Source organism: Aquarana catesbeiana, linkage group LG06 (genome assembly GCF_042186555.1).
Source record: "Aquarana catesbeiana isolate 2022-GZ linkage group LG06, ASM4218655v1, whole genome shotgun sequence".
NCBI lineage: Eukaryota > Metazoa > Chordata > Amphibia > Anura > Ranidae > Aquarana > Aquarana catesbeiana.
The window spans coordinates 297,020,335-297,047,607 of NC_133329.1; positions in this window are offsets into that span (position 1 = coordinate 297,020,335).

The following is a 27,273-nucleotide window of genomic DNA, read 5'->3' on the forward strand; positions in this document are numbered from 1 at the left end:
CACTGGGGCAGTGCACTTGCAGGGCGGTGAAAAAACACCCCTCTCCATTGAAATGAATAGAAAGCTCTTAAAAAGCACCTGGAAAGCTGTTCAAAAGTGCCTGAAAAGATCTTCAAAAGTGCTCAGTGTTTTTTACTGGCAGTTTAAAAGCGCTTAAGAGCCTCTCCTGTGTCTCCAGTGTACTGGAGTGCTGTACTTGCAGGACGGTAAAAAAAGTCCTGCAAGCCGCATCTTTGCAGCGCTATAGGAGTGGTGTATACACCGCTCCTAAAGCACCCCTGCTCACTACAAACAATGGGGCAGCACCGGCAAACTGCCAGCATAGCGGCGCTTTGTGGGCAGTTTTAACCCTTTTTCGGCCGCTAGCAAGGGTTAAAACCACCCCGCTAGTGGCCAAATAGCGCCTCTAAAACAACGCTAAAGCAGCACCAAAAATAGCACCACTTTACCCCCGACGCCCGCCCCAGTCTGAAAGTAGCCTAACTGACTAACTGACACTGACATCAATAGTGACACTAACAGTGATCAATAATACTGTACACTGTCACTGTACTGACTGGGAAGGGGTTAACATCTAGGGGCAATCAAAGGGTTGGCTGTGCGCCTAACAAGTGTAATGTGTGTAATATGTACTGCTTTTACCTAAAGCAGAACTTTACTCATGACAACTTGATATAAAATAATGTTCTTTAACAAGGAACATTAGTGTGTGCTGTACATTGCCTCCAGCATAGTTATTGTTTCTTCTTGCTGGAGGCTGTTATTTTGCTGAAGCCCAGAGCCCCTGAATAGCAGTAAATGATAAAGTGGAGTTAAACCCATCAATTTAACGGTTTCAAAAAACAGTTACATTCTTGGCATGGCGGAATTGCTAACTGTCACATTTGCTTATGTCTAGGGTCGAAACAACTAATTGTTTAATCGACAACTAATCGATTATTAAAATAGTTGTCAACCATTTTCATAATTGATTACCATATTTTTCTGTGTATAAGATGCTAATTTTCTCTAAAATTGTTAGACTGAAAATCGAGGGGTGTCTTATACACGGTCAGTCAGCCTGGGAGAGAGCCGCGCAGGTGCATAGCTGCCCATAGCTTGTCAAACAGGCTTCCTTCAATCACGAGCCGTATGTTACTGATGCCAGCTAGAGGTCGAGGTGGAGAGTGTACAGATGTGATCCTGTTGCAGGTGAAGAGTGCGCAGATGCAACAGGAACCAGAGCGTTCTGAGCCCAAGATGTCAGAAAATAAAAAAATAACCATTAAGTGATTGCCTTACTCTGCAAAATTCAAACTGAATGTAGTCAGCTATGCAAAAGGGCATGGAAATAGAGCTGCAAAGAGACAGTTTGGACCTCCTCCCACTGAGTGTATGATCAGTAAGGATGGGCGAACGGTTCGGCCCGAGCATAAGTTCGGGCCAAACATTGGCTGTTCGGAAGTTCATAAAACAACCGAATTATAGGGTCATTCGACCGTTTGTTCAGCCCGCCGAACGACCACAATGCACTGCACCGCTGCACAGTGCATTGAAAGCCCTGATTGGCTGAAGCAATGAAAGCTTCGCCCAATCAGGGCACAGAGCACTATCAGAGCCATGATTGGACGCTGTCATGATGACTGTATCCATCCATGGCTCATTGCTCTTAATCCCGCACCACACTATAAAAGTATTCTTTCTATAGCGGCCATTTGTAGCGTGATAGCGGCGTGGAGATAGAACAGCGCTCTGTTCAGTGCTATTAGACAGTTATGCCCCGTACCCACGATCGGACTTTCCGACAACAAAACCGTGGATTTTTGTTTAAAGGTTGTTGGCTCAAAATTGTCTTGCATACACCCACGGTCACACAAATGTTGCCCACCAATTACAAACATAGTGACGTACAAGACGTACGTTATATCTCTATTACGAATGCTAGTTATATCTCCGGCTAGTACTTGATTCCGAGCATGCGTGGACTTTTGTCTGGCGAACTTGTGTACACACGATCGGAAAGTCCGACAACAAAAATTTGTTGGCGGAAAATTTGAGAAAATGCTAGCCAACATTTGTTGGTGGATAGTCCGACAACAAATGTTCGATGGAGCATACACACGGTTGGACTTTCCGCCAAAATGCTCACATCCAACATTTGTTGTTGGAAAATCCGATCGTGTGTACGGGGCATTAGTGTGCTATTCTTATTCTATTGTCAGTGTAGAATATCAGTTTAGTGTGTATCTAGCGACTAGTTCAGTGTGAGTGTAGAGCGACCATTCATCTTTACATTAGTGTGAATGTAGGGATAGTTCAGCCATTATGAGTGTAGTGCGGCCACCATTCATCTTTACATTAGTGTGAATGTAGAGATAGTGCAGTCAGTGAGTGTAGTGACCGTTTAACAGTTTTTTTTCTGTGCGTTACTGCAAGTTTAACGCCATATATTTTATTGTGTTACTGCAAGTTTAACGCCATATAGTTCTGTGCATTACTGCAAGTTTAACGCCATTGTGTTATTGTAACGCCTTATAGTTATGTGCGTTACTGAAAGTTTAACGCTGTACATTTAATTGCATTACTGCAAGTTTACCGCTGTATATTTCATTGCGTTACTGCAAGTTTAACACCATATATAGTTCTGTACATCACTGCAAGTTTACCGCAGTATACTTCATTGTGTTACTGCAAGTTTAACGCCATATAGTTCTGTGCGTTACTGCAAGTTTAACGCCGTATAGTTCTGTGCTATACTGCAAGTTTAACGCCATATAGTTCTGTGCGTTACTGCACGTTTAACCATTTCCGGACCACTGCACGCCGATGTACATCCTTACTTTGAGGACGGATATCTTTGTTATGGCAGCAGCTAGCTGCCATAACCCCGGTATCCCTGTGTTCGACCGGCGGTCCGGTACAAGATGAAAGTGGTCTCTGCGGCAGATTCACCACAAGATCACTTTTATCGATGGCGGGAGAGGGCCACCCACCCTCCCGCCGCTATCCGGTGCCCCACCCGTCTCCATGACACTGCAGGGCGGAAGCAATGTCAAAACGTCACTTCCGCCCATAGCTTTAAAGGACCATTTTTTTTTCATTTTTTTAAATGAAAATTTTTTTTTTAAATTGCATTTTAGTGTAAATATGAGATCTGAAGTCTTTTTGTCCCCAGATCTATCATATTTAAGAGGTCCTGTCATCCTTTTTCCTATTATAAGGGATGTTTACATTCCTTGTAATAGGAGTAAAAGTGACACATTTTTTTTTAAAACAGTGTGAAAATAAAAAATAAAAGGTAAAATAAATAAGAAAAACAATTTTTTAAAAGGCGACCCGTCCCGCCAAGCTCGCGTGCAGAAGCGAACGCATACGCAAGTAGCGCCCGCATATGAAAACGGTGTTCAAACCACACATGTGAGGTATAGCCGTGATTGGTAGAGCGAAAGCAATAATTCTAGTCCTAGACCTCCTCTGTAACGCAAAACATATAACCTGTAGAATTTTTTAAATGTCGGGAGATTTGTAGGGATAAAAGTTAGTCGCCATTCCACGAGCGGGTGTAATTTTGAAGCATGACATGTTGGGTATCAATCTACTCGGCATAACATTATCTTTCACAATATAAAAAAAATTGGTCTAACTTTACTGTTGTCTTATTTTTTAATTCAAAAAAGTGTATTTTTTCAAAAAAGTGCGCTTGTAAGCCCGCTGTGCAAATATGGTGTGACAGAAAGTATTGCGACGACCGCCATTTTATTCTCTAGGGTGTTAGAAAAAAATGCATAATGTTTGGGGGTTCTAAGTAATTTTCTAGCAAAAGAAAACTGTTTTTAACTTGTAAACAATACATCTAAAAAAGAGGCCTGGTCCTTAAGTGGTTAATGCTATATATTTCATTGCATTACTGAAAGTTTGATGCCATATAGTTCTGTGCATTACTGCAAATTTAGCACCGTATATTTCATTGCGTTACTGCAAGTTTAACACCACATAGTTCATTGCGTTACTGCAAGATTAATGCCATATAGTTCTGTGCATTACTGCAAGTTTAACGCCGTATAGTTCTGTGCGTTACTGCAAGTTCAACGGCATATACTTCTGTGTGGTACTGCAAGTTTAACGCCATATATTTCATTGCGTTACTGCAAGTTTAATGCCGTATAGTTCTGTATGTTACTGCAAGTGTAACGCCATATAGTTCTGTGCGTTACTGCAAGTTTAATGCCATATAGTTCTGTGCGTTATTGAAAGTTTAACGCCATAGAGTTCTGTGCGTTACTGTAAGTTTAACGCTATATAGTTCTCTGCGTTACTGCAAGTTTAAGGCCATATAGTTCTGTGCATTTCTGCAAGTTTAACGCCATATAGTTCTGTGTAGTTCTGTGTAGTTCTTACTGCAGGTTTAACGCCATATAGTTCTGTGCGTTACTGCAGGTTTAATGCCTTATATTTCATTGCATTACTGCAAGTTTAATGCCGTATAGTTCTGTGTGTTACTGCAAGTGTAATGCCATATAGTTCTGTGCGTTACTGCAAGTTTAATGCCATATAGTTCTGTGTGTTACTGCAAGTGTAACGCCATATAGTTCTGTGCGTTACTGCAAGTTTAATGCCATATAGTTCTGTGCATTACTGAAAGTTTAACGCCATATAGTTCTGTGTGTTACTGTAAGTTTAACGCTATATAGTTCATTGCATTACTGCAAGTTTAACATCATAAAGTTCTGTGCATTTCTGCAAGTTTAACGCCATATAGTTCTCTGCGTTACTGCAAGTTTAACGCCATATAGTTCTGTGCGTTTCTGCAAGTTTAACGCCATATAGTTCTGTGCGTTACTGCAAGTTTAACGCCATATAGTTCTGTGCGTTTCTGCAAGTTTAACTCCATATAGTTCTGTGCGCTACTGCAGGTTTAACGCCGTATATTTCATTGCATTACTGCAATTTTAACGCCATATAGTTCTGTGTATTACTGCAAGTTTAACACCATATGGTTCTGTGCGTTACTGCAAGTTTAACGCAGTATATTTCATTGCATTGTTGCAAGTTTAATGCCATGCAGTTCTGTGTGTTACCACAAGTTTGACGCCATATAGTTCTGTGTGTTACTGCAAGTTTAACACCTTATAGTTCTGTGCGTTACTGCAAGTTTAACGCTGTATAGTTCTGTGCATTACTGCAAGTTTAACGCCGTATATTTCATTGCGTTACTGCAAGTTTAACGCCATACAGTTCTGTGCGTTACTGCAAGTTTAGTGCAATATCGTTCTGTGCATTACTGCAAGTTTAATGCCATATAGTTCTGTGCCTTACTGCAAGTTTGATGCAGTATATTTCATTGCAAGTTTAACGCCATATAGTTCTGTGTGTTACTACAAGTTTAACGCCATATAGCTCTGTGCGTTACTGCAGGTTTACTGCCGTATATTTCATTGCGTTACTGCAAATTTAACACCTTATAATTCTGTGCGTTACTGCAAGTTAAACGCTGTATAGTTCTGTGCATTACTGCAACTTTAACGCCATATATTTCATTGCGTTACTGCAAGTTTAACGCCATACAGTTCTGTGCGTTACTGAAAGTTTAGTGCAATATAGTTCTGTGCGTTACTGAAAGTTTAATGCCATATAGTTCTGTGCGTTACTGCAGGTTTAACACTGTATGTTTCATTGCATTACTGCAAGTTTAATGCCATATAGTTCTGTACGTTACTGCAGGTTTAATGCTGTATATTTCATTGCGTTACTGCAAGTTTAACAGCCTATATTTCATTGCGTTACTGCAAGTTTAACGCCATATAGTTCTGTGCATTACTGCAAGTTTAACACCATATGGTTCTGTGCGTTACTGAAAGTTTAACGCAGTATATTTCATTGCATTGTTGCAAGTTTAATGCCATGCAGTTCTGTGTGTTACCACAAGTTTGACGCCATATAGTTCTGTGTGTTACTGCAAGTTTAATGCAGTATATTTCATTGCGTTGCTGCAAGTTTAACGCCATATAGTTCTGTGTGTTACTACAAGTTTAACGCCATATAGCTCTGTGCGTTACTGCAAGTTTAACGCCATATAGTTCTGTGCGTTACTGCTGGTTTACTGCCGTATATTTCGTTGCATTACTGCAAATTTAACACCTTATAATTCTGTGCATTGCTGCAAGTTTAACGCTGTATAGTTCTGTGCATTACTGCAACTTTAACGCCGTATATTTCATTGCGCTACTGCAAGTTTAACGCCATACAGTTCTGTGCGTTACTGAAAGTTTAGTGCAATATAGTTCTGTGCGTTACTGAAAGTTTAATGCCATATAGTTCTGTGTGTTACTACAAGTTTAACGCCATATAGCTCTGTGCGTTACTGCAAGTTTAACGCCATATAGTTCTGTGCGTTACTGCAGGTTTACTGCCATATATTTCATTGCATTACTGCAAATTTAACACCTTATAATTCTGTGCGTTACTGCAAGTTTAACGCTGTATAGTTCTGTGCATTACTGCAACTTTAACGCCGTATATTTCATTGCGTTACTGCAAGTTTAACGCCATACAGTTCTGTGCGTTACTGAAAGTTTAGTGCAATATAGTTCTGTGCGTTACTGAAAGTTTAATGCCATATAGTTCTGTGCATTACTGCAGGTTTAACACTGTATGTTTCATTGCATTACTGCAAGTTTAACGCCATATAGTTCTGTACGTTACTGCAGGTTTAATGCTGTATACTTCATTGCGTTACTGCAAGTTTAACAGCCTATATTTCATTGCGTTACTGCAAGTTTAACGCCATATAGTTCTGTGCATTACTGCAAGTTTAATGCCATATAGTTCTGTGCCTTACTGCACGTTTGATGCAGTATATTTCATTGTGTTGCTGCAAGTTTAACGCCATATAGTTCTGTGTGTTACTTCAAGTTTAATGCCATATAGCTCTGTGCGTTACTGCAAGTTTAACGCCATATAGTTCTGTGCATTACTGCAGGTTTACCGCCATATATTTCATTGCGTTACTGCAAATTTAACACCTTATAGTTCTGTGCATTACTGCAAGTTTAATGCTGTATAGTTCTGTGCATTACTGCAAGTTTAACGCCGTATATTTCATTGCATTACTGCAAGTTTAACGCCATACAGATCTGTGCGTTACTGCAAGTTTAGTGTAATATAGTTCTGTGCGTTACTGAAAGTTTAATGCCATATAGTTCTGTGCGTTACTGCAAGTTTAACGCTGTATGTTTCATTGCGTTACTGCAAGTTTAACGCCATATAGTTCTGTACGTTACTGCAGGTTTAACGCTGTATATTTCATTGCGTTACTGCAAGTTTAACGCCCTATATTTCGTTGCGTTACTGCAAGTTTAACGCCATATAGTTCTGTGCGTTACTGCAAGTTTAATGCAGTATATTTCATTGCGTTGCTGCAAGTTTAATGCCATATAGTTCTGTGTGTTACTACAAGTTTAACGCAATATAGTTCTGTGCGTTACTGCAGGTTTGCCTCCGTATATTTCATTGCGTTACTGCAAATTTAACACCAGATATTTCATTGCATTACTGCTAGTTTAACGCCGTATAGTTCTGTGCATTAATGCAAGTTTAACACCATATAGTTCTGTGCGTTACTGCAAGTTTAACGCCATATATTTAATTGCGTTACTGAAAGTTTAACGCTGTATATTTCATTGTGTTACTGCAAGTTTAATGCTGTATATTTCATTGCGTTACTGCAAGTTTAACGCCATATAGTTCTGTGCGTTTCTGCTAATTTAGCGCCATATAGTTCTGTGCGTTACTAAAAGTTTAACACCATATTGTTCTGTGCATTACTGCAAGTTTAACACCATATAGTTCTGTGCGTTACTGTAAGTTTAACGCCATATAGTTCTGTATGTTACTGAAAGTTTAATGCCATATAGTTCCGTGCGTTACTGCAAGTTTAACACCATATGTTTCATTGCGTTACTGCAAGTTTAACGCCATATAGTTCTATGTTACTGCAAGTTTAACGCCATATAGTTCTGTGCATTACTGCAAGTTTAACGCAGTATATTTCATTGCATTGCTGCAAGTTTAACGCCATACAGTTCTGTGCGTTACTGCAAGTTTAATGCCATATAGTTCTGTGCGTTACTGTAAGTTTAACGCGATATAGTTCTGTGCATTACTGTAAGTTTAACGCTATATAGTTCATTGCATTACTGCAAGATTAACATCATATAGTTCTGTGCATTTCTGCAAGTTTAACGCCATATAGTTCTGTGCATTACTGCAAGTTTAACGCCATATAGTTCTGTGCGTTACTGCAAGTTTAAAGCCATATATTTAGATGCGTTACTGAAAGTTTAACGCTGTATATTTCATTGCATTATTGCAAGTTTAATGCTGTATATTTCATTGCGTTACTGCAAGTTTAACGCCATATAGTTCTGTGCGTTTCTGCTAATTTAGCGCCATATAGTTCTGTGCGTTACTAAAAGTTTAACACCATATTGTTCTGTGCATTACTGCAAGTTTAACACCATATAGTTCTGTGCGTTACTGTAAGTTTAACGCCATATAGTTCTGTGTGTTACTGAAAGTTTAATGCCATATAGTTCCGTGCCTTACTGCAAGTTTAACGTCGTATGTTTCATTGCGTTACTGAAAGTTTAACGCCATATAGTTCTATGTTACTGCAAGTTTAACGCCATATAGTTCTGTGCGTTACTGCAAGTTTAACGCAATATATTTCATTGCATTGCTGCAAGTTTAACCCCATATAGTTCTGTGCGTTACTGCAAGTTTAATGCCATATAGTTCTGTGCCTTACTGTAAGTTTAACGCGATATGGTTCTGTGCATTACAGTAAGTTTAATGCTATATAGTTCATTGCATTTCTGCAAGTTTAACGCCATATAGTTCTCTGCAGTACTGCAAGTTTAACGCCATATATAGTTCTGTGCATTTCTGCAAGTTTAACGCCATATAGTTCTGTACGTTACTGCAAGTTTAACGCCAAATAGTTCTGTGCGTTTCTGCAAGTTTAACGCATTATATTTCATTGCATTACTGCAATTTTGACACCATATAGTTCTGTACATTACTGCAAGTTTAACGCCATATAGTTCTGTGCGTTACTACAAGTTTAACACAGTATATTTCATTGCATTGCTGCAAATTTAACGCCATATAGTTCTGTGCATTACTGCAAGTTTAATGCCATATAGTTCTGTGCGTTACTTAAAGTTTAACGCCATATAGTTCTGTGCATTACTGCAAGTTGAACGCCATATAGTTCTGTGCGTTACTGCAAGTTTAACGCCATATATTTAATTGCGTTACTGAAAGTTTAACGCCGTATATTTAATTGCATTATTGCAAGTTTAATGCTGTATATTTCATTGCGTTACTGCAAGTTTAACGCCATATAGTTCTGTGCTTTCTGCTAATTTAGTGCCATATAGTTCTGTGCATTACTGCAAGTTTAACACCTTATAGTTCTGTGCGTTGCTGCAAGTTTAACGCCATATAGTTCTGTGCATTACTACAAGTTTAACACCATATTGTTCTGTGCATTACTGCAAGTTTAACACCATATAGTTCTGTGCGTTACTGTAAGTTTAACGCCATATAGTTCTGTGTGTTACTGAAAGTTTAATGCCATATAGTTCCGTGCGTTACTGCAAGTTTAACGTCGTATGTTTCATTGCGTTACTGCAAGTTTAATGCCATATAGTTCTATGTTACTGCAAGATTAACGCCATATAGTTCTGTGCGTTACTGCAAGTTTAACGCAATATATTTCATTGCATTGCTGCAAGTTTAACGCCATATAGTTCTGTGCGTTACTGCAAGTTTAATGCCATATAGTTCTGTGCATTACTGTAAGTTTAACGTGATATAGTTCTGTGCATTACTGTAAGTTTAATGCTATATAGTTCATTGCATTACTGCAAGTTTAACATCATATAGTTCTGTGCATTTCTGCAAGTTTAACGCCATATAGTTCTCTGCAGTACTGCAAGTTTAACGCCATATATAGTTCTGTGCGTTTCTGCAAGTTTAACGCCATATAGTTCTGTACGTTACTGCAAGTTTAACGCCAAATAGTTCTGTGCGTTTCTGCAAGTTTAACGCATTATATTTCATTGCATTACTGCAAGTTTGACACCATATAGTTCTCTACATTACTGCAAGTTTAATGCGATATAGTTCTGTGCGTTACTACAAGTTTAACGCAGTATATTTCATTGCATTGCTGCAAGTTTAACGCCATATAGTTCTGTGCGTTTCTGCAAGTTTAATGCCATGTAGTTCTGTGCATTACTTAAAGTTTAACGCAATATAGTTCTGTGCGTTACTGTAAGTTTAACGCTATATAGTTCATTGCATTACTGCAAGTTTAACATCATATAGTTCTGTGCAATTCTGCAAGTTTAACGCCATATAGTTCTGTGCGTTACTGCAAGTTTAACGCCATATAGTTCTGTACGTTTCTGCAAGTTTAACGCCATATAGTTCTGTGCGTTACTGCAGGTTTAATGCCATATATTTCATTGCATTACTGCAATTTTAACACCATATAGTTCTGTGAATTACTGCAAGTTTAAAGCCGCATAGTTCTGTGTGTTACTGCAAGTTTAGCGCCATATAGTTCTGTGCGTTACTGCAAGTTTAACGTAGTATATTTCATTGCATTGCTGCAAGTTTAACACCATGTAGTTCTGTGTGTTACTGCAAGTCTAATGCCATATAGTTCTGTGCGTTACTGTAAGTTTAACGCGATATAGTTCTGTGCATTACTGTAAGTTTAATGCTATATAGTTCATTGCATTACTGCAAGTTTAACATCATATAGTTCTGTGCATTTCTGCAAGTTTAACGCCATATAGTTCTCTGCAGTACTGCAAGTTTAACGCCATATAGTTCTATGTTACTGCAAGTTTAACGCCATATAGTTCTGTGCGTTACTGCAAGTTTAACGCAATATATTTCATTGCATTGCTGCAAGTTTAACGCCATATAGTTCTGTGCATTACTGCAAGTTTAATGCCATATAGTTCTGTGCGTTACTGTAAGTTTAATGCGATATAGTTCTGTACATTACTGTAAGATTAATGCTATATAGTTCATTGCATTACTGCAAGTTTAACATCATATAGTTCTGTGCATTTCTGCAAGTTTAACGCCATATAGTTCTCTGCAGTACTGCAAGTTTAACACCATATATAGTTCTGTGCGTTTCTACAAGTTTAACGCCATATAGTTCTCTGCAGTACTGCAAGTTTAACGCCAAATAGTTCTGTGCGTTTCTGCAAGTTTAACGCATTATATTTCATTGCATTACTGCAATTTTGACACCATATAGTTCTGTACATTACTGCAAGTTTAACGCCATATAGTTCTGTGCGTTACTACAAGTTTAACGCAGTATATTTCATTGCATTGCTGCAAGTTTAACGCCATATAGTTCTGTGCGTTACTGCAAGTTTAATGCCATATAGTTCTGTGCGTTACTTAAAGTTTAACGCAATATAGTTCTGTGCGTTACTGTAAGTTTAACGCTATATAGTTCATTGCATTACTGCAAGTTTAACATCATATAGTTCTGTGCAATTCTGCAAGTTTAACGCCATATAGTTCTGTGCGTTTCTGCAAGTTTAACACCATATAGTTCTGTACGTTTCTGCAAGTTTAACGCCATATAGTTCTGTGCGTTACTGCAGGTTTAACGCCATATATTTCATTGCATTACTGCAATTTTAACACCATATATGTGAATTACTGCAAGTTTAACGCCGCATAGTTCTGTGTGTTACTGCAAGTTTAGCGCCATATAGTTCTGTGCGTTACTGCAAGTTTAACGCAGTATATTTCATTGCATTGCTGCAAGTTTAACGCCATGTAGTTCTGTGTGATACTGCAAGTTTAACGCCATATAGTTCTGTGCGTTACTGCAAGTTTAACACCTTATAGTTCTATGCGTTACTGCAAGTTTAATGCCATATAGTTCTGTGCGTTACTGCAAGTTTAACACCTTATAGTTCTGTGCAGTTACTGCAAGTTTAACGCAGTATAGTTCTGTGTGTTACTACAAGTTTAACACCATATAGTTCTGTGCGTTACTGCAAGTTTAACGCAGTATATTTAATTGCATTGCTGCAAGTTTAACGCCATGTAATTCTGTGTGTTACTACAAGTTTGACGCCATATAGTTCTGTGAGTTACTGCAAGTTTAACGCCATATAGTTCTGTGCGTTACTGCAAGTTTAACACCTTATAGTTCTGTGTGTTACTGCAAATTTAACGCTGTATAGTTCTGTGTATTACTGCAAGTTTAACGCCGTATATTTCATTGCGTTACTGCAAGTTTAACGCCATAGAGTTCTGTGCAATTCTCCAAGTTTAACGCCATATAGTTCTGTGCGTTACTGCAAGTTTAACGCCATATAGTTCTGTACGTTTCTGCAAGTTTAATGCCATATAGTTCTGTGCGTTACTGCAGGTTTAACGCCATATATTTCATTGCATTACTGCAATTTTAATACCATATAGTTCTGTGAATTACTGCAAGTTTAACGCCGCATAGTTCTGTGTGTTACTGCAAGTTTAGCGCCATATAGTTCTGTGCGTTACTGCAAGTTTAACGCAGTATATTTCATTGCATTGCTGCAAGTTTAACGCCATGTAGTTCTGTGTGTTACTGCAAGTTTAACGCCATATAGTTCTGTGCATTACTGCAAGTTTAACGCCATATAGTTCTGTGCGTTACTGCAAGTTTAACACCTTATAGTTCTGTGCAGTTACTGCAAGTTTAACGCCGTATAGTTCTGACTCGGTTAAATTGATGATAGGCAACTCCTATCCTCATATTGATTAGTGGTTCCAAGTTAATAGTAACTACTGCAGTAGGGAACAGACACAAAAGATACACTCAGCATCTTTCCAAATTACTGTTCTGCTTTATTATGACGCAATTGAAGGTTTTTATGCACATGATTACGTAGGTATCACATTAATATTACAATTGTAGGTTTATTGTAACAAGGGGCGTTACATAGGCAGGCTTATTCTAATCAGAACTCGAAAGAATGTAAACATTTACTGAAAACATTATTAGTGCTGTTGCACAGTGAAGGCAATGTGCAATACATACAAAATACAATAAAATTATATACAGAACTTACAAATTTCCATTACAGTCTCCCCTCTTTTGATCAATATTTTGATCACTAACCATACCTGCTATCACCTTTAACCTGGAACCTCCAAACGCTTAGGTGGAGGTAGTCCTGGCCAAAGAGGCAAAAAAACTCCATTGTGGAGAAAATAATAGCTGAGCAACTTTTTCATTACAAAATGACTTTTCATTGTGAAAAACAAATGATTGATAAGACATATTTACAGAGTACTGGCTGTACACTCCTGTGGCCAGAATGGCCTTCTAGCTGAATTGTTGGCATGCTGACTTATCAGCATATGTAAACACAGACAATTCTACATAAAATGGAAGACAAACAAAAGACAAATATGACTTCACACATGGCTGAACTACTTTTCAAATATATATATATATATATATATATATATATATATATATATATATATATATATATATATATATATCCCTTACAATTAAAGTAATTGAATCAAAAAGTACCCTAGACTGTGATCACAAGAGGGAAACAAATCAAACACAGAGATTTCTTTTATTTAGTCATTTTTGCAGTGTCTGGTGTGGATCCAGGTGACTTTTCCTTCAAGTTTTGCAAAAACTGTACATGAAATAGATGCTGTATTGAGTCTCCAAACATTTCCTTATATATAAATGTCTCTTAACAATCCACAAGTCACCTGGCTTTAGTTTTAGATCCTTCCAAACTTTTAGGATCTGGAATTGGGGAGAAAACACATAAATGAGTTTGTCAAAAAAACCTTAAAAGATCAGCAACATTCTCTGTGAGATCCGAATGAAGGACTTCAGCTGCTGAGACAAAATATAAGCAAGTGAGTAACACACTCCTAAACCAAATCCCATAGGGAGAGAGTCCAACATCCCCTTAGGGGCTTCATAAAATATAAGAAAACATTCAGGCAAAAGTTTTCTAGTTTATTACTCTACTTTGTCCGCTACATTGTAGACAGTAGGGGGTGTAAAAATAAAACCTAAAAACTTCTAGTAAGGACTCTCCTATAAAAAATGATTTCCTCTGTTACTCTCTGTACTTTCTGGCACTCTGTACTTACAAACTACTTCTGATAACACTTTTTACTGTGGCCTTTGCAGTAGCATTTGCCACTGGACATCAAAAAAACATGTCCATACAGACAAAATGCATACTCGTAAGATCCTAACTTGGGCATCTGGATATATCTTTTTGTAATATCTGGAAGGGATGTTCAGCTTTTGGTAACACCTTTGGTAACAGGTAAAACAAGAAGTGGTATGTTATAAAAACAACTGTGGAGAACCCTGGCTCTATCCCACGCTCATTTACTAAGGCAGCCATAACTTCTTGTGACTGATGACACGGTCCATGTGTCAAGCTGGAGGGAAAAAAGTGGCTGGCAGACATAAATGATCACCTTTTCCAAAGTCCTGTTTCATAAGAAGTTGCCCCCTGTGGACCACTTGTTCTCGTTCTGGGGTCCTTAAAGTTGAATTATTAATCCCAGCTATACTGGGCCAGAACTAGGGTGGAATCTGTGAGTTTCACAGACCCATCAAGTGTCCGGGGCTGTAAATGCAGCATCCTTAGTCACTTGGTCTGCTTCCATGTGTGAAAGTTAATATGGCTACCTCAGCAAGAACCTGGAAGCCGATCAAATTAACTTGGCATGCTTGGTTGGTTTACCTGCCGAAGTAAAAACAAACTTCTGGCCCTTTTAAATGGAACCAAAAGCTCTCTATATCTCGACTATCTATATAAATATACACTCTTTTTATAGCTCACAGGCTTTGCTAAAACATGGAGCTCTGCTTCTTGAGCTGGGAAAAAAGGATCCAATGACTTTGAATACAGAGTATCCTTCTGGGTGATAAACTGCATACTCAAATCTACAAAAAATGTAATATCTGGGTCTTCAGGGAGTGTGTCCTGCACTGGGCTCACAGCAGCTGATTCCTACACCATCAATTTAACACACGTGTCTTCCTTTGTCTCCAGCCTCCTCCAATAGAGGCAATAAGGTGGCTGGATTCAAATGTACACATTTTTCATTGTTATATTTGTACATAAACAAACTCATATTTTAAACCTTTCATTAGACAAACATTTAGTTAGCTGTATATTTGCTGCACAGAATGTCGGACCATTAAAAATTAAATGTTTGACCAAAACAATATCTAACTTTGTCTAATAGCACCTTTGCGTAAAAGCTGCAGCTCTGATATATCGGGGTGAACCATTTATTACTGGGTCCAGCTTGCATAAATATATTACAATAGCTTGTTTTCTATCATGCTGTTTGTGTAAGAACTCCAGTTTCATGTTTCAAAACACAACTTTTTCCTGGCAATATTATAATAAATGATAACAGTACCCTGCGGTCATGCAGAGATGCCCATAAATCCAAAATATTCTTCTGCTTATACCACTGTACTTACAAGAAAAAGGGGCACATCATTTCACAATCCACACATTATGCTTTGGATTTCAAAAATAAAAATAAATAAAACAAAAGGATCAACAATCTGTATGATGGACCAGAAAGCATCAAAAACTATAAAACAACTGGCTGCAGGTGGCATCTATCCTAACAGGGTGTGTGGACTTGATGTGATGGGTCTGTTATATTTAAATTTTATTTATTATTACTCTCACATCATGGACCGCACATCAAGTTATTATCAAAAACCTTAAAATTTCATTTTTGTAGAAAAACTTCTTATGTATCCCATCCATCTTGGCTTTGTTAAATATTATGGCAGCTTTATTCCAAATAACAACCTCATCTTAATCTTTTTTTTCTCTCAATAAGGGCTTATTGTATAAATGTAAAATTACAAAATTGTTATCTTAATCTAAACTAATCCCATTCATTACAAATTTCCCCATTAACCTGAATTTCATTTCCAACCAAAGGTTGTCTAAACCAGTTTCAATATATCTATATTATTAATAAAATTGTTAAACTCATATTAGAAATGAATACTCATTATTACTTAATTTTACTTAATTTCCCTTTTTTAAATGCACTGTTTCCACTATCAAAGGATATTCAATGTGTGCAATACACGGTTAAATGTAACCTTCATTTTACCATGTTTGGAAAACAGATTCAAAATAATTGTGATCACATTGTTTACTATTAGATTCGTTAACCCGGCACATGTTTTGTCTAAAAAAACTGGAATTGGCATGGTGTCCTTCCAGCTTATCACTGACCTCTCAGGGACATTCTTTCAGGAGAGCACAAAGGAGGGGGTCACATCTGCGTACATGACACACACAAGCAATAGAACTAAAGGTCCCAGCATTCGCACACACACACACACCAATATCTCTCTAAAATCGCTTACATTTTCTCATTTGTACACAACACATGCATGTCATTCTCTCACTTTCTTACTTTCTTTTAACTCTTTAATATTTCCCTGCCTAAATTCTGCATTCCTTATTTTGTTCAGAAATCCTTTATAACTAGCTTCTATGATTCTATGATCAGACAGGCAGCCACAGTGCTCATCCCATCTTCCCTCTCTGACAACATATAAAGTATTCTGTTTTAATTCTCATTTCTCTGTTTCTGATTTTACTAGTTGTAGTGCCTGACCCCAAATTCATCCCACAACTTAACATGAAAATGTCCCTTTCTGTCTAGTGTTAATGTCACCCTTCATCCATCCTGCTCACATAGATAGCTGTCTCTCTAGCTGTTTACTCTGCATGATTCTTAGTCCCTATGGCCATTGGTAACCCAGTTACCCATTGTGGACCCCTGTCCACTCTAACCATTAATCTAGGGGCTCAGTATAGGCGGAACCACACCTTCGGTTCATATATAGCGCTCCTCTTGCGCTGGGCATTTTTGAGGGTCTCTTACCCTTCATTCCCTTACTTAATTCAATGCCCATAATGACTGGCCAGTCTTCTCTCTTCTCTACGTGTGCCTATACCCTCTTGCCTCTAAACTACTTTATCTAGCAGATTTACTACATATACCTGTGAACAGCACTATTCTTCTCTTTCTTATCTATAACACTCCAATGGACAATAGACAGGGACAACATAACATATAACCACCAATCAATACAGTTCGATTAAGGGGAGTAAAATAGGTACCCTTTGTCCCAAAAATGCCTTACCGATCAAGGAAGTCTGATAACTCAAATGTAAGCAAAAGGCTTACCTCAGCCAGCTGATTATCAGAAATTCCCGGATCATCTCAAGCTCCTCGTTTCGGATACTCAGGGTCACCTGGAATCCCCTCCTAAGGCAAAGCTCGCCATGCTTACTCGGTTAAATTGATGATAGGCAACTCCTATCCTCATATTGATTAGTGGTTCCAAATTAATAATAACTACTGCAGTAGGGAACAGACACAAAAGATACACTCAGCATCTTTCCAAATTACTGTTCTGCTTTATTATGACGCAATTGAAGGTTTTTATGCACATGATTACGTAGGTATCACATTAATATTACAATTGTAGGTTTATCGTAACAAGGGGCGTTACATAGGCAGGCTTATTCTAATCAGAACTCGAAAGAATGTAAACATTTACTGAAAACATTATTAGTGCTGTTGCACAGTGAAGGCAATGTGCAATACATACAAAATACAATAAAATTATATACAGAACTTACAAATTTCCATTACAGTTCTGTGTGTTACTGCAAGTTTAACGCCATATAGTTCTGTGCATTACTGCAAGTTTAAAGCAGTATATTTCATTGCGTTGCTGCAAGTTTAACGCCATATAGTTCTATGCGTTACTGCAAGTTTAATGCCATATAGTTCTGTGCGTTACTGCAAGTTTAACACCGTATAGTTCTGTGTGTTACTACAAGTTTAACGCCATATAGTTCTGTGCGTTACTGCAAGTTTAACGCCATATAGTTCTGTGCGTTACTGCAAGTTTAACACCTTATAGTTCTGTGCGTTACTGCAAATTTAACGCTGTATAGTTCTGTGTATTACTGCAAGTTTAACGCCGTATATTTCATTGCATTACTGCAAGTTTAACGCCATACAGTTCTGTGCGTTACTGCAAGTTTAGCGCAATATAGTTCTGTGCGTTACTGAAAGTTTAATGCCATATTGTTCTGTGCGTTACTGCAAGTTTAACGCCGTATGTTTCATTGCGTTACTGCAAGTTTAACGCCATATAGTTCTGTACGTTACTGCAGGTTTAACGCTGTATATTTCATTGCGTTACTGCAAGTTTAACGCCCTATATTTCATTGTGTTACTGCAAGTTTAACGCCATATAGTTCATTGCATTACTGCAAGTTTAACGCCATATAGTTCTGTGCCTTACTGCAAGTTTAACGCAGTATATTTCATTGCATTGCTGCAACTTTAACGCCATATAGTTCTGTGTTTTTCTACAAGTTTAACACCATATAGCTCTGTGCGTTACTGCAAGTTTAACGCCATATAGTTCTCTGCGTTACTGCAGGTTTACCACCGTATATTTCATTGCGTTACTGCAAATTTAACACCAGATATTTCATTGCATTACTGCTAGTTTAACGCCGTATAGTTCTGTCCATTATTGCAAGTTTAATGCCATATAGTTCTGTGCGTTACTGCAAGTTTAACGCCATATATTTAATTGCGTTACTGAACGTTTAACGCTGTATACTTCATTGCGTTATTGCAAGTTTAACGCTGTATATTTCATTGCGTTACTGCAAGTTTAACGCCATATAGTTCTGTGCATTTCTGCAAGTTTAACGCAGTATATTTTATTGCATTGCTGCAAGTTTAACGCCATATAGTTCTGTGCGTTACTGCAAGTTTAACGCCATATAGTTCTGTGCATTACTGCAAGTTTAATGCTGTATAGTTCTGTGCATTACTGCAAGTTTAACGCTGTATAGTTCTGTGTGTTACTGCAAGTTTAACGCCATATAGTTCTGTGTGTTACAACAAGTTTAACGCCATATAGTTCTGTGCATTACTGCAGGTTTAACGCCGTATATTTTATTGCATTACTGCAAATTTAACACCATATATTTCATTGGATTACTGCAAGTTTAAAGTCATATAGTTCTGTGCATTACTGCTAGTTTAACGCTGTATAGTTCTGTGCATTAATGCACAGATACTGCAAGTTTCACGCCATATAGTACTGTGCATTTCTTCAAGTTTAATGCCATATAGTTCTGTGTGTTACTGCAGGTTTAACGCCGTATATTTCATTGCATTACTGCAATTTTAACACCATATAGTTCTGTGCATTACTGCAAGTTTAACGCCACATAGTTCTGTGTGTTACTGCAAGTTTAACGCCATATAGTTCTGTGCGTTACTGCAAGTTTAACGCAGTATATTTAATTGCATTGCTGCAAGTTTAATGCCATGTGGTTCTGTGTGCTACTACAAGTTTGACGCCATATAGTTCTGTGCGTTACTGCAAGTTTAACGCCATATAGTTCTGTGCGTTACTGCAAGTTTAACACCTTATAGTTCTGTGCGTTACTGCAAGTTTAACGCTGTATAGTTCTGTGAATTACTGCAAGTTTAACGCCGTATATTTCATTGCGTTACTGCAAGTTTAGCGCAATATAGTTCTGTGCGTTAATGAAAGTTTAATGCCATATAGTTCTGTGCGTTACTGCAAGTTTAATGCTGTATGTTTCATTGCGTTACTGCAAGTTTAACGCCATATCGTTCTGTACGTTATTGCAGGTTTAACGCTGTATATTTCATTGCGATACTGCAAGTTTAACGCCCTATATTTCATTGCGTTACTGCAAGTTTAACGCCATATACTGTAGTTCTGTGCATTACTGCAAGTTTAACGCCATATAGTTCTGTGCCTTACTGCAAGTTTAACGCAGTATATTTCATTGCGTTGCTGCAACTTTAACGCCATATAGTTCTGTGTGTTACTACAAGTTTAACACCATGTAGCTCTGTGCGTTACTGCAAGTTTAACACCATATAGTTCTGTGCATTACTGCAGGTTTACGCCGTATATTTCATTGCGTTACTGCAAATTTAACACCAGATATTTCATTGCGTTATTGCAAGTTTAACGCTGTATATTTAATTGCGTTACTGCAAGTTTAACGCCATATAGTTCTGTGCATTTCTGCTAATTTAGCGCCATATAGTTCTGTGCGTTACTGCAAGTTTAACACCATATAGTTCTGTGTATTACGGAAAGTTTAACACCATATAGTTCTGTGTATTACGGAAAGTTTAACACCTTATAGTTCTGTGCGTTACTGAAAGTTTAAAGCCATATAGTTCTGTGCGTTACTGCAAGTTTAACGCCGTATATTTCATTGCGTTGCTGCAAGTTTAACGCCATATAGTTCTGTGTTACTACAAGTTTAACGCCATATAGTTCTGTGCATTACTGCAAGTTTAACGCCATATAGTTCTGTGCGTTACTGCAAGTTTAACACCTTATAGTTCTGTGCGTTACTGCAAGTTTAACGCCATATATTTCATTGCGTTACTGAAAGTTTAACGCCGTTTATTTCATTGCGTTATTGCAAGTTTAATGATGTATATTTCATTGCGTTACAGCAATTTTAACGCCATATAGTTCTGTGCGTTTCTGCTAATTTAGCGCCATATAGTTCTGTGCATTACTGCAAGTTTAACACCTTATAGTTCTGTGCGTTACTATACATTTAACGCCATATAGTTCTGTGCATTACAGAAAGTTTCACGCCATATAGTTCATGTGCGTTACTGCAAGTTTAACGCCATATAGTTCTGTGCGTTACTGTAAGTTTAACACCATATAGTTCTGTGCGTTACTGAAAGTTTAATGCCATATAGTTCCCTGCATTACTGCAAGTTTAACGCCGTATGTTTCATTGCATTACTGCAAGTTTAACGCCATATAGTTCTGTGCATTAATGCACAGATACTGCAAGTTTAACGCCATATATTTAATTGCGTTACTGAAAGTTTAACGCCATATAGTTCCGTGCGTTACTGCAAGTTTAACGCCGTATGTTTCATTGCGTTACTGCAAGTTTAACGCCATATAGTTCTATGTTACTGCAAGTTTAACGCCATATAGTTCTGTGCATTACTGCAAGTTTAACGCAGTATATTTCATTGCATTGCTGCAAGTTTAACGCCATATAGTTCTGTGCATTACTGCAAGTTTAATGCCATATAGTTCTGTGCGTTACTGTAAGTTTAACGCGATATAGTTCTGTGCATTACTGTAAGTTTAACGCTATATAGTTCATTGCATTACTGCAAGTTTAACATCATATAGTTCTGTGCATTTCTGCAAGTTTAACGCCATATAGTTCTGTGCATTACTGCAAGTTTAACGCCATATAGTTCTGTGCGTTACTGCAAGTTTAAAGCCATATATTTAGATGCGTTACTGAAAGTTTAACGCGGTATATTTCATTGCATTATTGCAAGTTTAATGCTGTATATTTCATTGCGTTACTGCAAGTTTAACGCCATATAGTTCTGTGCGTTTCTGCTAATTTAGCGCCATATAGATCTGTGCGTTACTGCAAGTTTAACACCTTATAGTTCTGTGCGTTACTGCAAGTTTAATGCGATATAGTTCTGTGCGTTGCTGCAAGTTTAACGCCATATAGTTCTGTGCATTACTACAAGTTTAACACCATATTGTTCTGTGCATTACTGCAAGTTTAACATCATATTGTTCTGTGCGTTACTGTAAGTTTAACGCCATATAGTTCTGTGTGTTACTGAAAGTTTAATGCCATATAGTTCCGTGCGTTACTGCAAGTTTAACGTCGTATGTTTCATTGCGTTACTGCAAGTTTAACGCCATATAGTTCTATGTTACTGCAAGTTTAACGCCATATAGTTCTTTGCGTTACTGCAAGTTTAACGCAATATATTTCATTGCATTGCTGCAAGTTTAACGCCATATAGTTCTGTGCGTTACTGCAAGTTTAACGCGATATAGTTCTGTGCATTACTGTAAATTTAATGCTATATAGTTCATTGCATTACTGCAAGTTTAACATCATATAGTTCTGTGCATTTCTGCAAGTTTAACGTCATATAGTTCTCTGCAGTACTGCAAGTTTAATGCCATATATAGTTCTGTGCGTTACTGCAAGTTTAACGCCATATAGTTCTCTGCGTTACTGCAGGTTTACCACCGTATATTTCATTGCGTTACTGCAAATTTAACACCAGATATTTCATTGCATTACTGCTGGTTTAACGCCGTATAGTTCTGTCCATTATTGCAAGTTTAATGCCATATAGTTCTGTGTGTTACTGCAAGTTTAACGCCATATATTTAATTGCGTTACTGAAAGTTTAACGCTGTATACTTCATTGCATTATTGCAAGTTTAACACTGTATATTTCATTGCGTTACTGCAAGTTTAACGCCATATAGTTCTGTGCATTTCTGCAAGTTTAACGCAGTATATTTTATTGCATTGCTGCAAGTTTAACGCCATATAGTTCTGTGCGTTACTGCAAGTTTAACGCCATATAGTTCTGTACATTACTGCAAGTTTAATGCTGTATAGTTCTGTGCATTACTGCAAGTTTAACGCTGTATAGTTCTTTGTGTTACTGCAAGTTTAACGCCATATAGTTCTGTGTGTTACTACAAGTTTAACGCCATATAGTTCTGTGCGTTACTGCAGGTTTAACGCCGTATATTTTATTGCGTTACTGCAAATTTAACACCATATATTTCATTGGATTACTACAAGTTTAACGTCATATAGTTCTGTGCATTACTGCTAGTTTAACGCTGTATAGTTCTGTGCATTAATGCAAAGATACTGCAAGTTTCACGCCATATAGTACTTTGCATTTCTTCAAGTTTAATGCCATATAGTTCTGTGTGTTACTGCAGGTTTAACGCCATATATTTCATTGCATTACTGCAATTTTAACACCATATAGTTCTGTGCATTACTGCAAGTTTAACGTCGCATAGTTCTGTGTGTTACTGCAAGTTTAACGCCATATAGTTCTGTGCGTTACTGCAAGTTTAACGCAGTATATTTAATTGCATTGCTGCAAGTTTAACGCCATGTGGTTCTGTGTGTTACTACAAGTTTGACGCCATATAGTTCTGTGCATTACTGCAAGTTTAACGCCATATAGTTCTGTGCGTTACTGCAAGTTTAACACCTTATAGTTCTGTGCGTTACTGCAAGTTTAACGCTGTATAGTTCTTTGAATTACTGCAAGTTTAACGCCGTATATTTCATTGTGTTACTGCAAGTTTAGCGCAATATAGTTCTGTGCATTACTGAAAGTTTAATGCCATATAGTTCTGTGCATTACTGCAAGTTTAATGCCGTATGTTTCATTGCGTTACTGCAAGCTTAACGCCATATAGTTCTGTACGTTACTGCAGGTTTAACGCTGTATATTTCATTGCGATACTGCAAGTTTAACGCCATATAGTTCTGTGCGTTACTGCAAGTTTAACACCTTATAGTTCTGTGCAGTTACTGCAAGTTTAACGCCGTATAGTTCTGTGTGTTACTGCAAGTTTAACGCCACATAGTTCTGTGCATTACTGCAAGTTTAAAGCAGTGTATTTCATTGCGTTACTGCAAGTTTAACGCCACATAGTTCTATGCGTTACTGCAAGTTTAATGCCATATAGTTCTGTGCGTTACTGCAAATTTAACACCTTATAGTTATGTGCAGTTGCTGCAAGTTTAACGCCGTATAGTTCTGTGTGTTACTACAAGTTTAACACCATATAGTTCTGTGCGTTACTGCAAGTTTAATGCAGTATATTTAATTGCATTGCTGCAAGTTTAACGCCATGTAATTCTGTGTGTTACTACAAGTTTGACGCCATATATTTCTTTGCGTTACTGCAAGTTTAACGCCATATAGTTCTGTGCGTTAATGCAAGTTTAACACCTTATAGTTCTGTGCGTTACTGCAAATTTAACGCTGTATAGTTCTGTGTATTACTGCAAGTTTAACGCCGTATATTTCATTGCGTTACTGCAAGTTTAACGCCATACAGTTATGTGCAATTCTGCAAGTTTAACGCCATATAGTTCTGTGCGTTACTGCAAGTTTAACGCCATATAGTTCTGTACATTTCTGCAAGTTTAATGCCATATAGTTCTGTGCGTTACTGCAGCTTTAACGCCATATATTTCATTGCATTACTGTAATTTTAACACCATATAGTTATGTGAATTACTGCAAGTTTCATGCCGCATAGTTCTGTGTGTTACTGCAAGTTTAGCGCCATATAGTTCTGTGCGTTACTGCAAGTTTAACGCAGTATATTTCATTGCATTGCTGAAAGTTTAACGCCATGTAGTTCTGTGTGTTACTGCAAGTTTAACGCCATATAGTTCTGTGCATTACTGCAAGTTTAACGCCATATAGTTCTGTGCGTTACTGCAAGTTTAACACCTTATAGTTCTGTGCAGTTACTGCAAGTTTAACGCCGTATAGTTCTGTGTGTTACTGCAAGTTTAACGCCATATAGTTCTGTGCATTACTGCAAGTTTAAAGCAGTATATTTCATTGTGTTGCTGCAAGTTTAACGCCATATAGTTCTATGCGTTACTGCAAGTTTAATGCCATATAGTTCTGTGCGTTACTGCAAGTTTAACACCGTATAGTTCTGTGCAGTTACTGCAAGTTTAATGCCGTATAGTTCTGTGTGTTACTGCAAGTTTAACGCCATATAGTTCTGTGCGTTACTGCAAGTTTAACGCCATATATTTAATTGCGTTACTGAATGTTTAACGCCGTATATTTCATTGCATTATTGCAAGTTTAATGCTGTATATTTCATTGCGTTACTGCAAGTTTAACGCCATATAGTTCTGTGCATTTCTGCTAATTTAGCGCCATATAGTTCTGTGCATTACTGCAAGTTTAATACCTTATAGTTCTGTGCGTTGCTGCAAGTTTAACGCCATATAGTTCTGTGCATTACTACAACTTTAACACCATATTGTTCTGTGCATTACTGCAAATTTAACACCATATAGTTCTGTGCGTTACTGTAAGTTTAACGCCGTATAGTTCTGTGTGTTACTGAAAGTTTAATGCCATATAGTTCCGTGCGTTACTGCAAGTTTAACGTCGTATGTTTCATTGCGTTACTGCAAGTTTAATGCCATATAGTTCTATGTTACTGCAAGATTAACGCCATATAGTTCTGTGCGTTACTGCAAGTTTAACGCAATATATTTCATTGCATTGCTGCAAGTTTAACGCCATATAGTTCTGTGCGTTACTGCAAGTTTAATGCCATATAGTTCTGTGCATTACTGTAAGTTTAACGCGATATAGTTCTGTGCATTACTGTAAGTTTAATGCTATATAGTTCATTGCATTACTGCAAGTTTAACATCATATAGTTCTGTGCATTTCTGCAAGTTTAACGCCATATAGTTCTCTGCAGTACTGCAAGTTTAACGCCATATATAGTTCTGTGCGTTTCTGCAAGTTTAACGCCATATAGTTCTGTACGTTACTGCAAGTTTAACGCCAAATAGTTCTGTGCGTTTCTGCAAGTTTAACGCATTATATTTCATTGCATTACTGCAATTTTGACACCATATAGTTCTGTACATTACTGCAAGTTTAACGCGATATAGTTCTGTGCGTTACTACAAGTTTAACGCAGTATATTTCATTGCATTGCTGCAAGTTTAACGCCATATAGTTCTGTGCGTTACTGCAAGTTTAATGCCATATAGTTCTGTGCGTTACTTAAAGTTTAACGCAATATACTTCTGTGTGTTACTGTAAGTTTAACGCTATATAGTTCATTGCATTACTGCAAGTTTAACATCATATAGTTCTGTGCAATTCTGCAAGTTTAACGCCATATAGTTCTGTGCGTTTCTGCAAGTTTAACACCATATAGTTCTGTACGTTTCTGCAAGTTTAACGCCATATAGTTCTGTGCATTACTGCAGGTTTAACGCCATATATGTCATTGCATTACTGCAATTTTAACACCATTTAGTTAAGTGAATTACTGCAAGTTTAACGCCGCATAGTTCTGTGTGTTACTGCAAGTTTAGCGCCATATAGTTCTGTGCGTTACTGCAAGTTTAACGCAGTATATTTGATTGCATTGCTGCAAGTTTAACGCCATGTAGTTCTGTGTGATACAGCAAGTTTAACGCCATGTAGTTCTGTGCATTACTGCAAGTTTAACGCCATATAGTTCTGTGCGTTACTGCAAGTTGAACACCTTATAGTTCTGTGCAGTTACTGCAAGTTTAACTCCATATAGTTCTGTGTGTTACTGCAAGTTTAACGCCACATAGTTCTGTGCATTACTGCAAGTTTAAAGCAGTATATTTCATTGCGTTACTGTAAGTTTAACGCCACATAGTTCTATGCGTTACTGCAAGTTTAATGCCATATAGTTCTGTGCGTTACTGCAAGTTTAACACCTTATAGTTCTGTGCAGTTACTGCAAGTTTAACGCCGTATAGTTCTGTGTGTTACTACAAGTTTAACACCATATAGTTCTGTGCGTTACTGCAAGTTTAATGCAGTATATTTAATTGCATTGCTGCAAGTTTAACGCCATGTAATTCTGTGTGTTACTACAAGTTTGACGCCATATATTTCTTTGCGTTACTGCAAGTTTAACGCCATATAGTTCTGTGCGTTAATGCAAGTTTAACACCTTATAGTTCTGTGCGTTACTGCAAATTTAACGCTGTATAGTTCTGTGTATTACTGCAAGTTTAACGCCGTATATTTCATTGCGTTACTGCAAGTTTAACGCCATACAGTTATGTGCAATTCTGCAAGTTTAACGCCATATAGTTCTGTGCGTTACTGCAAGTTTAACGCCATATAGTTCTGTACATTTCTGCAAGTTTAATGCCATATAGTTCTGTGCGTTACTGCAGCTTTAACGCCATATATTTCATTGCATTACTGCAATTTTAACACCATATAGTTATGTGAATTACTGCAAGTTTCATGCCGCATAGTTCTGTGTGTTACTGCAAGTTTAGCGCCATATAGTTCTGTGCGTTACTGCAAGTTTAACGCAGTATATTTCATTGCATTGCTGAAAGTTTAACGCCATGTAGTTCTGTGTGTTACTGCAAGTTTAACGCCATATAGTCCTGTGCATTACTGCAAGTTTAACGCCATATAGTTCTGTGCGTTACTGCAAGTGTAACACCTTATAGT